We start from the raw sequence: 15643 nt of genomic DNA on the forward strand, positions 1-15643 counted from the left end.
CGTGGTTTTTTTTTCTTTCTTTATACATACATACTAGTTACGAGTATACTATCTCTTTATCAACCAGTCTATATATTAGCAGCAGACACAGTACAGTGCGGTAGTTCACGGCTGTGGCTACCTCTGTGTCGGCACTCGGCAGCCCGTCCATAATTGTATATACCACCTAACCGTGGTTTTTTTCTTTCTTTATACATACATACTAGTTACGAGTATACTATCTCTTTATCAACCAGTCTATATATTAGCAGCAGACACAGTACAGTGCGGTAGTTCACGGCTGTGGCTACCTCTGTGTCGGCACTCGGCAGCCCGTCCATAATTGTATATACCACCTAACCGTGGTTTTTTTTTCTTTCTTTATACATACATACTAGTTACGAGTATACTATCTCTTTATCAACCAGTCTATATATTAGCAGCAGACACAGTACAGTGCGGTAGTTCACGGCTGTGGCTACCTCTGTGTCGGCACTCGGCAGCCCGTCCATAATTGTATATACCACCTAACCGTGGTTTTTTTTTCTTTCTTTATACATACATACTAGTTACGAGTATACTATCTCTTTATCAACCAGTCTATATATTAGCAGCAGACACAGTACAGTGCGGTAGTTCACGGCTGTGGCTACCTCTGTGTCGGCACTCGGCAGCCCGTCCATAATTGTATATACCACCTAACCGTGGTTTTTTTTTCTTTCTTTATACATACATACTAGTTACGAGTATACTATCTCTTTATCAACCAGTCTATATATTAGCAGCAGACACAGTACAGTGCGGTAGTTCACGGCTGTGGCTACCTCTGTGTCGGCACTCGGCAGCCCGTCCATAATTGTATATACCACCTAACCGTGGTTTTTTTTTCTTTCTTTATACATACATACTAGTTACGAGTATACTATCTCTTTATCAACCAGTCTATATATTAGCAGCAGACACAGTACAGTGCGGTAGTTCACGGCTGTGGCTACCTCTGTGTCGGCACTCGGCAGCCCGTCCATAATTGTATACTAGTATCCAATCCATCCATCTCCATTGTTTACCTGAGGTGCCTTTTAGTTGTGCCTATTAAAATATGGAGAACAAAAATGTTGAGGTTCCAAAATTAGGGAAAGATCAAGATCCACTTCCACCTCGTGCTGAAGCTGCTGCCACTAGTCATGGCCGAGACGATGAAATGCCAGCAACGTCGTCTGCCAAGGCCGATGCCCAATGTCATAGTACAGAGCATGTCAAATCCAAAACACCAAATATCAGTAAAAAAAGGACTCCAAAACCTAAAATAAAATTGTCGGAGGAGAAGCGTAAACTTGCCAATATGCCATTTACCACACGGAGTGGCAAGGAACGGCTGAGGCCCTGGCCTATGTTCATGGCTAGTGGTTCAGCTTCACATGAGGATGGAAGCACTCAGCCTCTCGCTAGAAAAATGAAAAGACTAAAGCTGGCAAAAGCAGTAGCACCGCAAAGAACTGTGCGTTCTTCGAAATCCCAAATCCACAAGGAGAGTCCGACTCCAATTGTGTCGGTTGCGATGCCTGACCTTCCCAACACTGGACGTGAAGAGCATGCGCCTTCCACCATTTGCACGCCCCCTGCAAGTGATGGAAGGAGCACCCGCAGTCCAGTTCCTGATAGTCAGATTGAAGATGTCAGTGTTGAAGTACACCAGGATGAGGAGGATATAGGTGTTGCTGGCGCTGGGGAGGAAATTGACCAGGAGGATTCTGATGGTGAGGTGGTTTGTTTAAGTCAGGCACCCGGGGAGACACCTGTTGTCCGTGGTAGGAATATGGCCGTTGACATGCCTGGTGAAAATACCAAAAAAATCAGCTCTTCGGTGTGGAAGTATTTCACCAGAAATGCGGACAACAGGTGTCAAGCCGTGTGTTCCCTTTGTCAAGCTGTAATAAGTAGGGGTAAGGACGTTAACCACCTCGGAACATCCTCCCTTATACGTCACCTGCAGCGCATTCATAATAAGTCAGTGACAAGTTCAAAAACTTTGGGTGACAGCGGAAGCAGTCCACTGACCAGTAAATCCCTTCCTCTTGTAACCAAGCTCACGCAAACCACCCCACCAACTCCCTCAGTGTCAATTTCCTCCTTCCCCAGGAATGCCAATAGTCCTGCAGGCAATGTCACTGGCAATTCTGACGAGTCCTCTCCTGCCTGGGATTCCTCCGATGCATCCTTGCGTGTAACGCCTACTGCTGCTGGCGCTGCTGTTGTTGCTGCTGGGAGTCGATGGTCATCCCAGAGGGGAAGTCGTAAGCCCACTTGTACTACTTCCAGTAAGCAATTGACTGTTCAACAGTCCTTTGCGAGGAAGATGAAATATCACAGCAGTCATCCTGCTGCAAAGCGGATAACTGAGGCCTTGACAACTATGTTGGTGTTAGACGTGCGTCCGGTATCCGCCGTTAGTTCACAGGGAACTAGACAATTTATTGAGGCAGTGTGCCCCCGTTACCAAATACCATCTAGGTTCCACTTCTCTAGGCAGGCGATACCGAGAATGTACACGGACGTCAGAAAAAGACTCACCAGTGTCCTAAAAAATGCAGTTGTACCCAATGTCCACTTAACCACGGACATGTGGACAAGTGGAGCAGGGCAGGGTCAGGACTATATGACTGTGACAGCCCACTGGGTAGATGTATGGACTCCCGCCGCAAGAACAGCAGTGGCGGCACCAGTAGCAGCATCTCGCAAACGCCAACTCTTTCCTAGGCAGGCTACGCTTTGTATCACCGCTTTCCAGAATACGCACACAGCTGAAAACCTCTTACGGCAACTGAGGAAGATCATCGCGGAATGGCTTACCCCAATTGGACTCTCCTGTGGATTTGTGGCATCGGACAACGCCAGCAATATTGTGTGTGCATTAAATATGGGCAAATTCCAGCACGTCCCATGTTTTGCACATACCTTGAATTTGGTGGTGCAGAATTTTTTAAAAAACGACAGGGGCGTGCAAGAGATGCTGTCGGTGGCCAGAAGAATTGCGGGACACTTTCGGCGTACAGGCACCACGTACAGAAGACTGGAGCACCACCAAAAACTACTGAACCTGCCCTGCCATCATCTGAAGCAAGAAGTGGTAACGAGGTGGAATTCAACCCTCTATATGCTTCAGAGGTTGGAGGAGCAGCAAAAGGCCATTCAAGCCTATACAATTGAGCACGATATAGTAGGTGGAATGCACCTGTCTCAAGCGCAGTGGAGAATGATTTCAACGTTGTGCAAGGTTCTGATGCCCTTTGAACTTGCCACACGTGAAGTCAGTTCAGACACTGCCAGCCTGAGTCAGGTCATTCCCCTCATCAGGCTTTTGCAGAAGAAGCTGGAGACATTGAAGGAGGAGCTAACACGGAGCGATTCCGCTAGGCATGTGGGACTTGTGGATGGAGCCCTTAATTCGCTTAACAAGGATTCACGGGTGGTCAATCTGTTGAAATCAGAGAACTACATTTTGGCCACCGTGCTCGATCCTAGATTTAAAGCCTACCTTGGATCTCTCTTTCCGGCAGACACAAGTCTGCTGGGGTTGAAAGACCTGCTGGTGACAAATTTGTCAAGTCAAGCGGAACGCGACCTGTCAACATCTCCTCCTTCACATTCTCCCGCAACTGGGGGTGCGAGGAAAAGGCTCAGAATTCCGAGCCCACCCGCTGGCGGTGATGCAGGGCAGTCTGGAGCGACTGCTGATGCTGACATCTGGTCCGGACTGAAGGACCTGACAACGATTACGGACATGTCGTCTACTGTCACTGCATATGATTCTCTCAACATTGATAGAATGGTGGAGGATTATATGAGTGACCGCATCCAAGTAGGCACGTCACACAGTCCGTACTTATACTGGCAGGAAAAAGAGGCAATTTGGAGGCCCTTGCACAAACTGGCTTTATTCTACCTAAGTTGCCCTCCCACAAGTGTGTACTCCGAAAGAGTGTTTAGTGCCGCCGCTCACCTTGTCAGCAATCGGCGTACGAGGTTACATCCAGAAAATGTGGAGAAGATGATGTTCATTAAAATAAGAATTTACTTACCGATAATTCTATTTCTCGGAGTCCGTAGTGGATGCTGGGGTTCCTGAAAGGACCATGGGGAATAGCGGCTCCGCAGGAGACAGGGCACAAAAAAGTAAAGCTTTTACCAGATCAGGTGGTGTGCACTGGCTCCTCCCCCTATGACCCTCCTCCAGACTCCAGTTAGGTACTGTGCCCGGACGAGCGTACACAATAAGGGAGGCAATTTGAATCCCGGGTAAGACTCATACCAGCCACACCAATCACACCGTACAACTTGTGATCTAAACCCAGTTAACAGTATGATAACAGAAAGAGCCTCTTAAAGATGGCTCCTTAACAATATAACCCGAATTTGTTAACAATAACTATGTACAGTATTGCAGATAATCCGCACTTGGGATGGGCGCCCAGCATCCACTACGGACTCCGAGAAATAGAATTATCGGTAAGTAAATTCTTATTTTCTCTATCGTCCTAAGTGGATGCTGGGGTTCCTGAAAGGACCATGGGGATTATACCAAAGCTCCCAAACGGGCGGGAGAGCGCGGATGACTCTGCAGCACCGAATGAGAGAATTCCAAGTCCTCTTTTGCCAGGGTATCAAATTTGTAGAATTTTACAAACGTGTTTTCCCCCGACCACGTAGCTGCTCGGCAGAATTGTAATGCCGAGACCCCTCGGGCAGCCGCCCAAGATGAGCCCACCTTCCTTGTGGAATGGGCCGTAACAGATTTAGGCTGTGGCAGGCCTGCCACAGAATGAGCAAGTTGAATTGTGTTACAAATCCAACGAGCAATCGTCTGCTTAGAAGCAGGGGCACCCAACTTGTTGGGTGCATATAGTATCAACAGCGAGTCAGATTTTCTGACTTCAGCCGTCCTTGAAATGTATATTTTTAAGGCTCTGACAACGTCCAACAACTTGGAGTCCTCCAAGTCGCCAGAGGCCGCAGGCACCACAATAGGTTGGTTCAGGTGAAACGCTGATACCACCTTAGGGAGAAAATGCGGACGAGTCCTCAGTTCTGCCCTATCCGAATGGAAGATTAGATAAGGGCTTTTATAAGATAAAGCCGCCAATTCAGATACTCTCCTGGCGGAAGCCAGGGCCAGTAACATAGTCACTTTCCATGTGAGATATTTAAAATCCACCTTTTTCAATGGTTCAAACCAATGGGATTTGAGGAAATCTAAAACTACATTTAGATCCCACGGTGCCACCGGAGGCACCACAGGAGGCTGTATATGCAGTACTCCTTTAACAAAAGTCTGTACCTCAGGAACTGAGGCCAATTCTTTTTGGAAGAATATTGACAGGGCCGAAATTTGAACCTTAATAGATCTCAATTTGAGACCCCTAGACAATCCTGATTGTAGGAAATGTAGGAAACGACCCAGTTGAAATTCCTCCGTCGGAACACTCCGATCCTCGCACCACGCGACATATTTTCGCCAAATGCGGTGATAATGTTTCGCGGTGACTTCCTTCCTTGCCTTAATCAAGGTAGGAATGACTTCTTCTGGAATGCCTTTCCCTTTTAGGATCTGGCGTTCAACCGCCATGCCGTCAAACGCAGCCGCGGTAAGTCTTGAAAGAGACAGGGACCCTGTTGTAGCAGGTCCCTTCTCAGAAGTAGAGGGCACGGGTCGTCCGTGACCAACTCTTGAAGTTCCGGGTACCAAGTCCTTCTTGGCCAATCCGGAGCAACTAGTATTTCTTACTCCTCCTCACCGTATAATCTTCAATACCTTTGGTATGAGAGGCAGAGGAGGAAACACATATACTGATTTGTACACCCAAGGTGTTACCAGTGCGTCCACAGCTATTGCCTGTGGATCTCTTGACCTGGCGCAATACTTGTCCAGTTTCTTGTTGAGGCGAGACGCCATCATGTCTACCATTGGTCTTTCCCAACAGTTTATTAGCATGTGGAAGACTTCTGGATGAAGACCCCCCTCTCCCGGGTGTATATCGTGTCTGCTGAGGAAGTCTGCTTCCCAGTTGTCCACGCCCGGGAAGAACACTGCTGACAGTGCTATTACGTGATTCTCCGCCCAGCGAAGAATCTTGGCAGCTTCTGCCATTGCACTCCTGCTTCTTGTGCCGCCCTGTCTGTTTACATGGGCGACCGCCGTGATGTTGTCCGACTGAATCAACACCGGTTTTCCTTGCAGGAGTGGTTCCGCCTGGCTTAGAGCATTTTAGATTGCTCTTAGTACCAGAATGTTTATGTGAATAGACTTTTCCAGGTTCGTCCATACCCCCTGGAAGTTTCTTCCTTGTGTGACTGCTCCCCAACCTCTCAGGCTGGCGTCCGTGGTCACCAGGATCAAATCCTGTATGCCGAATCTGCGGCCCTCCAATAGATGAGCCTTTTGCAACCACCACAGAAGATATACCCTTGTCCTTGGCGACAGGGTTATTCGCAGGTGCATCTGAGGATGCGACCCTGACCATTTGTCCAACAGATCCCTTTGGAAAATTCTTGCATGGAATCTGCCGAATGGAATTGCTTCGTAAAAAGCCACCATTTTTCCCAGGACTCTTGTGCATTGATGTACAGACACCTTTCCTGGTTTTAGGAGGTTCCTGACAGGTCGGATAACTCCTTGGCTTTTTCCTCGGGAAGAAAAACCTTTTTCTGAACCGTGTCCAGAATCATCCCTAGGAACAGCAGACGTATCGTCGGAAAACAGCTGCGATTCTTGGAATATTTAGAATCCAGTCGTGCCGTCGAAGAACTACTTTAGATAGTGCTCTTCCGACCTCCAACTGTTCTCTGGAACTTGCCCTTTTTAGGTCGTGCAAGTAAGGGATAATTTAGATGCCTTTTTTCTTTGAAGAAACATCTTGTCGGCCATTACCTTGGTAAAAAGGCCCGGGGTGCCGTGGATAATTCAAACGGCATCGTCTGAAACTGATATTGACAGTTCTGTACCACGAACCAGAGGTACCCTTGATGAGAAGGACAAATTTTGGACATGGAGGTAATCCTTGATGTCCAGGGACACCATATAGTCCCCTTTTTTCCGGTTCGCTATCACTGCTCTGAGTGACTTTATCTCGATTTGAACCTTTTATGTAAGTGTTCAAAACATTTTAGATTTAGACTATGTGTCACCAAGCCGTCTGGCTTCAGTACCACAATATAGTGTGGAAAAATAATACCCTTTTCCTTGTCGTAGGAGGGGTACTTTGATTATCACCTGCTGGATATACAGCTTGTGAATTGTTTCCAATGCTGCCTCCCTGTCGGAGGGAGCCGTTGGTAAAGCAGACTTCAGGAAGCTGCGAGGAGAAGATGTCTCGACTCTCCAATCTTTACCCCTGGGATAATACTCGTACGATCTAGGGGTCAACTTGCGAGTGATCCCACTGCGCCCTGAGACTCTTGAGACTACCCCCCCACCTTGAGTCCGCTTGCACGGCCCCAGCGTCATGCTGAGGACTTGGCAGACGCGGTGGAGGGCTTCTTTTCCTGGGAAAGGGCTGCCTGCTGCAGTCTACTTCCCTTACCTCTATGTCTGGGCAGATATGACTGGCCTTTTGCCTGCATGCCCTCATGGGAAAGGAAAGATTGAGGCTGAAAAGACGGTGTCTTTTTTAGCTGAGATGTAACTTGGGGTAAAAAAGGTTGGATTTCCCAGCTGTTGCTGTGGTCCCCAGGTCCGATGGACCGACCCCCAAATAACTCCTTCCCTTTATACAGCAATACTTCCATCTGCCGTATGGGATCTGTATCACCTGACCACTGTCGTGTCCCTGACATCTCCTGGGAGATATGGACAACGCACTTATCTTGATGCCAGAGAGCAAATATCCCTCTGTGCATCTCACATACATATATATAGAATGCATCCTATTAAATGCTCTACATGAATAAAATATTTTCAGTCAGGGAATCCGACCAAGCCAACCCAGCACTGCATCTCCAGGCTGATGGCGATCGCTGGTCGCAGTATAACCACCGTATGTGTGTATATACTTTTTAGGATATTTTTCCAGCTTCCTATCAGCTGGCTCCTTGAGGGCGGCCGTATCTGGAGACGGTAACGCCACTTGATAAGCGTGTGAGCGCCTTATCACCCTAAGGGGTGTTTCCCAACGTACCCTAATTTCTGGCGGGAAAGGGTATAACGCCAATATTTGCTATCGGGGTAACCCTACGCATCATCACACACTTCATTTTATTTTATCTGATTCAGGAAAAACTACAGGTAGTTTTTTCACTCCCACATAATACCCTTTCTTGTGGTACTTGTAGTATCAGAAACACGTAACACCTCCTTCATTGCCCTTAACGTGTGGCCCTAATGAGAAATACGTTTGTTTATTCACCGTCGACACTGTATTCAGTGTCCGTGTCTGTGTCTGTGTCGACCGACTGAGGTAAATGGGCGTTTTTAAAACCCCTGACGGTGTTTCTGAGACGCCTGGACCGGTCCTAATAGATTGTCGGCCGTCTCATGTCGTCAACCGACCTTGCAGCGTGTTGACATTCTCACGTAATTCTCTAAATAAGCCATCCATTCCGGTGTCGACTCCCTAGAGAGTGACATCACCATTACAGGCAATTTCTCCGCCTCCTCACCAACATCGTCCTCATACATGTCGACACACACGTACCGACACACAGCACACACACCGGGAATGCTCTGACAGAGGACAGGACCCACTAGCCCTTTGGGGAGACAGAGGGAGAGTCTGCCAGCACACACCAAAAACGCTATAATTATATAGGGACAACCTTATATAAGTGTTTCTCCCTTATAGCATCTTTTATATATATACAATATCGCCAAAATCAGTGCCCCCCCTCTCTGTTTTAACCCTGTTTCTGTAGTGCAGTGCAGGGGAGAGCCTGGGAGCCTTCTCTCCAGCTTTTCTGTGAGAGAAAATGGCGCTGTGTGCTGAGGAGATAGGCCCCGCCCCTTTTTCGGCGGCCTCGTCTCCCGCTATTTTTGAAGTTAGGCAGGGGTTAAATATCTCCATATAGCCTCTGTGGGCTATATGTGAGGTATTTTTTGCCTCTAATAAGGTTTTTATTTGCCTCTCAGAGCGCCCCCCCCAGCGCTCTGCACCCTCAGTGACTGTTGTGTGAAGTGTGCTGAGAGGAAAATGGCGCACAGCTGCAGTGCTGTGCGCTACCTTTATGAAGACTCAGGAGTCTTCAGCCGCCGATTTTGGACCTCTTCTCTCTTCAGCGTCTGCAAGGGGGCCGGCGGCGCGGCTCCGGTAACCATCCAGGCTGTACCTGTGATCGTCCCTCTGGAGCTAGTGTCCAGTAGCCAAGCAGCAAATCCACTCTGCACGCAGGTGAGTTCACTACTTCTCCCCTAAGTCCCTCGTTGCAGTGATCCTGTTGCCAGCAGGACTCACTGTAAAGTAAAAAACCTAAGCTAAACTTTCTCTAAGCAGCTCTTTAGGAGAGCCACCTAGATTGCACCCTTCTCGTTCGGGCACAAAATCTAACTGGAGTCTGGAGGAGGGTCATAGGGGGAGGAGCCAGTGCACACCACCTGATCTGGTAAAAGCTTTACTTTTTTGTGCCCTGTCTCCTGCGGAGCCGCTATTCCCCATGGTCCTTTCAGGAACCCCAGCATCCACTTAGGACGATAGAGAAAATGAATTATAATCAATTCCTCCACGGAGACATTGACCAGCAGCAATTGCCTCCACAAAGTACACAGGGAGCTGAGATGGTGGATTCCAGTGGGGACGAATTGATAATCTGTGAGGAGGGGGATGTACACGGTGATATATCGGAGGGTGATGATGAGGTGGACATCTTGCCTCTGTAGAGCCAGTTTGTGCAAGGAGAGATTAATTGCTTCTTTTTTGGGGGGGGTCCAAACCAACCCGTCATATCAGTCACAGTCGTGTGGCAGACCCTGTCACTGAAATGATGGGTTGGTTAAAGTGTGCATGTCCTGTTTTGTTTATACAACATAAGGGTGGGTGGGAGGGCCCAAGGACAATTCCATCTTGCACCTCTTTTTTCTTTTCTTTTTCTTTGCGTCATGTGCTGTTTGGGGAGGGTTTTTTGGAAGGGACATCCTGCGTGACACTGCAGTGCCACTCCTAGATGGGCCCGGTGTTTGTGTCGGCCACTAGGGTCGCTTATCTTACTCACACAGCTACCTCATTGCGCCTCTTTTTTTCTTTGCGTCATGTGCTGTTTGGGGAGGGTTTTTTGGAAGGGACATCCTGCGTGACACTGCAGTGACACTCCTAGATGGGCCCGGTGTTTGTGTCGGCCACTAGGGTCGCTTATCTTACTCACACAGCTACCTCATTGCGCCTCTTTTTTTCTTTGCGTCATGTGCTGTTTGGGGAGGGTTTTTTGGAAGGGACATCCTGCGTGACACTGCAGTGCCACTCCTAGATGGGCCCGGTGTTTGTGTCGGCCACTAGGGTCGCTAATCTTACTCACACAGCTACCTCATTGCGCCTCTTTTTTTCTTTGCGTCATGTGCTGTTTGGGGAGGGTTTTTTGGAAGGGCCATCCTGCGTGACACTGCAGTGCCACTCCTAGATGGGCCCGGTGTTTGTGTCGGCCACTAGGGTCGCTTATCTTACTCACACCGCGACCTCGGTGCAAATTTTAGGACTAAAAATAATATTGTGAGGTGTGAGGTATTCAGAATAGACTGAAAATGAGTGGAAATTATGGTTTTTGAGGTTAATAATACTTTGGGATCAAAATGACCGCCAAATTCTATGATTTAAGCTGTTTTTTAGGTTTTTTGGAAAAAAACACCCGAATCCAAAACACACCCGAATCTGACAAAAAAAATTCGGTGAGGTTTTGCCAAAACGCGGTCGAACCCAAAACACGGCCGCGGAACCGAACCCAAAACCAAAACACAAAACCCGAAAAATTTCCGGCGCTCATCTCTAGTGATCACTTTGTGGACCCATGTGTTACCATCTGATAACGGGTTTCCTGGGGCTGGTTATCGGGGATTCTGCAAAATCCCTGATAAGTGCTGGGCTATGGGGCTAATAGGTTAGCCTGGGGGAATCCATTATCTGTGGTAAGTCACCGCAGCTAATAGGATGCCAACCTGTACCTGCAATGATATTTTACAATGTAAGATCAACTTATTAAACCTAAATGGCATATGGAAATGTTAGCTGAAAACAGATAGAAAGATAGATAGATAGATAGATAGATACATACATACTGTAGATATAAATGGTGAAATGCAGGTAGGATGATTAAGAACCTAAATTGGCTGAACATGTTATTTACTGTAGACTTGTCTCTTATAAAGTGTATCTGTTAACATGTCTTCTTACCATGTAATGTACGTTTATTTTAACTTAAATGTTAGATAGATAGATAGATAGATAGATAGATAGATAGATAGATAGATAGATAACTAGAGAGATAGATAACTAGAGAGATAGATACAGATAAATGCATATGGGAGCAATTTAAATACCAAATGCTTTCTTAATGATGTGTCCTTTAGGCTCTTATACTGAGAATGTATACGGTACTTACCATATGATTATACTTTCGACACCATATAAGCAGAACATACATCCTAACAGCGGTTCATGGCTTTATGCCAGGTACTTAATAGTTATGGTAAGTAGTTACAAATAATAAAATGGTGGCTTGGGCGTAGCTGGGGTTAGTAGCTTCTCGACTCTTGTTAGTGCTTTTGGCTATGGTGGAGTCTTCTTAATAAGCTATTAAAATGATACCCACTGTATACATATTCCTATATATTCCATTATCAGCTCCCTTATTGAACCCCTTTTTCTGTGGATTTAGGGTAAGGGTTTAAACGTAGACCCACATGTATCTTACTTTCCCTGAGTCACAGAAGAAACCCAGCAGGGCTTCATCAAATATCTGGCCTCCATTATGGTGGAGAAATTATATAGAAGTGCATTATTGAGCTCCTATAGATGAGAGCATGCCAAAGCTTGCCCGCACAAGAAGGATATAATAAATGCCACCATAGCTTTTTCAGATGCAAAAATTCCTAGGTAGTAATTAAAAGTGTATACAAAGCTGGGGAAAAAAAGCCTGGAAAGACTTCGGATAACCGTCATATTTATGACGATTAGGTGTATGTAATACCCCCTTCATACCGAGCCCCTGACCCGGCATAGTGCTGGGGCAACCCATATCCTGACTTGATGTGAATCAGACTACCCAGATACAGTCCTCTGGGAACTTAACACCAAGGTCATGACTAGGGTTGTAACCGGGACCAGCCCAGGTAGTATTTGGTGTGAAAGTGTAACCAGGGTCGCATTACAAGAAGGCAGAGACTAATCTGTTGTATTAATAAACTCAAATTACTGGCTGTGTTGTTGTCACTTGATACACAAAAGGCTTTTGGCCGGGTATCCTGGTCTTTTATGTTTCAGGCCTTACAGGTGTATAGCTTTTACTGTGGATTTCTGTCAGCTTTGTATTGTGGTCCGACTGCCTTGGTTTTGACTAAAGGGCTATTCTCCCCAGGCTTTTGTTTTTGTAATGGAATGTGACAGGGTTGTCCTCTTTCGCCTTTGCTTTATATCTTGAGCATTGAGCACTTGGCGGACAAAATCTGTGATAATCCCAACCTTAAGGGAATTTCCGTGCAGGGGTCACACAAGCTGTCTCTGTTCACAGATGATATGCTTTTAACTTTGACATCAACCATGACCTCATTACATAATTTGCAGGCCGAATTACGTTCCAACCGCAAGTGTTCTGGACATAAGGTAAACGGCACTAAATCTGAGGCTTTAGCATTTCATCTTCCATCTTCCACAAAGACACATCTTGAGCTCAATTTTGAATAAATTTGGTGCCCAAAGTCCATTAAATATTTGGGTATAAAATAAACATCCCAAAGACATAGGATCAGTTAAAAGGGGCTGATTATACCTCCCACTTCACCGATTAAAAGGGAGTTACTAAGGTGGGCCGCCCTTTATATCTCATGGACTGGATGTGTCAATTTGGCCGGCCTTCTGTCTCTGTGAAATCCAGTCACTGTGTGGCTCTTTTGTGTGGGCCAACAAAAAAAACCCATTGCAGAATATGTTTGGCTAAATTAGTGATTAGCAGTGGTTTGGGCCTTTCCATTTCTTTTATGCAGCGCAGTTGATCCACATTGTATTCTTACATGTGCTCCTGGGTTTCGACCGGGATAACCAGAAGTTTATACATCCAAAAATATGGTTATGTATTTTATATATGCAAATGTGCCGTTTTATTCGCTCTTTCAGGACACCACAGAAAATGAGAAACTGCCGCAAATTCTCCCCTCCGTGAATCAAGCACCAGCATAATCTGGAGACACCGGGCTTAGAGTAAGACTTCATTTGAGCATCCTGTCCCACATAGTGTCTTTGCACTCCCTCCGCGTCGTGTGACGTTGCGGTGCATGACATCACATAATTGCTGCTACCACGCCACCGAGAAGTTTAACGGAAGCAGCAGCCCGACTGGGTGAGGTCGCAGTGATGGATAATCTTACAATGTTAGCCTGTATTAAGGGGGGTACTCACGGAGCGATATTCTAAGCAATCTGACTAGATTGCTTAGAATATCAGCCTGATCGCTCCGTGAGTACCCCTTACAGCGATAGCGATGCGCAGCCCCGCGCATCGCTATCGCTGCTGCTAGATTGGCCTGCATGCACCCGCTGGGTGAAGTGAGCGGCCCCCCGTCTCCCCCCGCACGCTCAGCACAGATCGCGCTGTGCTGAGCGCCGGGAGAGATGTGTGCTGAGCGGTTTGCTCAGCACACATCTCTCATGCATCGGCCCGTGGGTACTGTCTTGCTGCAGTGCTGCCTCTTCTTGATCTGGCTGGGTGAGTACACAGTGCTGTTACTGCTGGCTGCTGTTCTTCACTAGTATGCAGTGCACTGACATATATATATATATATATATATATATATATAGAATTGCAGAGATGAACCGTCACTCGTTGCTGGTACAAATAATGTGCGGTGCCTTCAGTAGAAAAATGTAGCAAGCTTGGAGACTGCGGCACTCGTGGTTAATAAAGAAGAAATGCTGTTTATTGAGTCAAGCCCATGTTAGAAATGCCATGCAAGGCCGATGTTTCGGTGCCGAGCACCGTTTTCAAGGCAGGCAGAAATAATGGACAAACATACATAAGATAGAAATTACACTCACCTAAATAGGAGACAAGTCGCTACCCCACGGGAGAGCCGGGTCCGGCGTGAGCTTCCGCCAGCCGCAGTCGCGAGTGCGTCACGTCCGGTGACGTCAGGCGGCATCCGCTGTAGTTACCTTGGCGACGCGTCCCGTTTCCCTGGTGACGCGTCAATTTGCCGGGCCAGCTGCAGGATACCTCCGACTTATCTCCCCGGCCCTCACCGCGGGCGCCTATAAACAAACAGAAGTGCATGATCACAGAATGAGAGTTAAACATGCAGTTATATGTGTTAAACGTATGCACTAAAATATAACTCATTACTGTAGAAAATGCATATAGTGAACAGCAAATGGTCACACGGCCCATGTCAGCAACAGTCAAGACACCTATAGGTGGACTGAAGTTCCCAATACTGGCATAGCTAAGGTGCTGGTCAAACGAATTACAGGAACATAGATGTTACTGAAGTCAAAGTTCCACTGGGCAATGAATAAAATTAAAGAATAAACAAAAATAAATAATAAAGAAACGACAGCAAGGTGAAAAACATTACATAAGACAACCTCACAAAGAGGCTATCAGCGGAATACGTTCCAGTTAAGTCGCTCGTTCATTCCATAGGGGGCTACAGTGTTCAGGACGTGAATCCACCTGCTCTCACACTTGAGCAGTTTACCGTCCCGATCACCGCCTCTAAGGGACACTGGTATGTGGTCAATCAGGATGTGTTTCAGTTGCGCCAGAGTATGTCCAGCTGAAAGAAAGTGACGAGCCACAGGTTGGTCCGCCACCTTGGTCTTCAAGGCTCTATTGATTGATGAACGATATAAGGCCATGCGTTCACGTTACCAAGGTAACCACAGCGGATGCCGCCTGACGTCACCGGACGTGACGCACCCGCGGCTGCGGCTGGCGGAAGCTCACGCCGGACCCGGCTCTCCCGTGGGGTAGCAACTTGTCTCCTATTTAGGTGAGTGTAATTTCTATGTTATGTACGTTTGTCCATTATTTCTGCCTGCCTTGAAAACGGTGCTCGGCACCGAAACGTCGGCCTTGCATGGCATTTCTAACATGGGCTTGACTCAATAAACAGCATTTCTTCTTTATTAACCACGAGTGCCGCAGTCTCCAAGCTTGCTATATATATATATATATATATATATATATATATATATATATATATATATAGAGATATACACATGTCCCTATATGTCTATGTATATGTCTATAGATATATGTCTATATATACATATGTCAGTCGATAGATACAGATATATCTATAGGTTGGTTATGATATGCCAGCATTCAGAAGACTGACCACGGAATCCCGATGCTTAGTATCCTGACAGGGGTTACTTGTCTAACCTTCCCCCAATGCCCCTCTAACCACCCCTGGCTGCAGCCTAAACCTAACCCTCTCCCCGCAACCTAACTCTAACCCTCCCGGTGGTGCCTAAACCTAA

At 46.9% G+C, this 15643-nt stretch overlaps 1 long non-coding RNA gene across 2 annotated transcripts in view; it reads right to left on the reverse strand.

Annotated features, from left to right (window-relative positions):
• Positions 1-15643, reverse strand: part of LOC134935124 (uncharacterized) — a 136989-nt gene that overhangs the window by 51028 nt on the left and 70318 nt on the right. For both annotated transcript variants that reach the window (XR_010179917.1, XR_010179916.1), the window contains one exon: positions 14198-14410. This is a non-coding gene — a long non-coding RNA (uncharacterized LOC134935124). The remainder of the gene's footprint in view (positions 1-14197; positions 14411-15643) is intronic.

This window comes from Pseudophryne corroboree, chromosome 6 (assembly GCF_028390025.1).
Source record: "Pseudophryne corroboree isolate aPseCor3 chromosome 6, aPseCor3.hap2, whole genome shotgun sequence".
Classification (NCBI taxonomy): Eukaryota; Metazoa; Chordata; class Amphibia; order Anura; family Myobatrachidae; genus Pseudophryne; species Pseudophryne corroboree.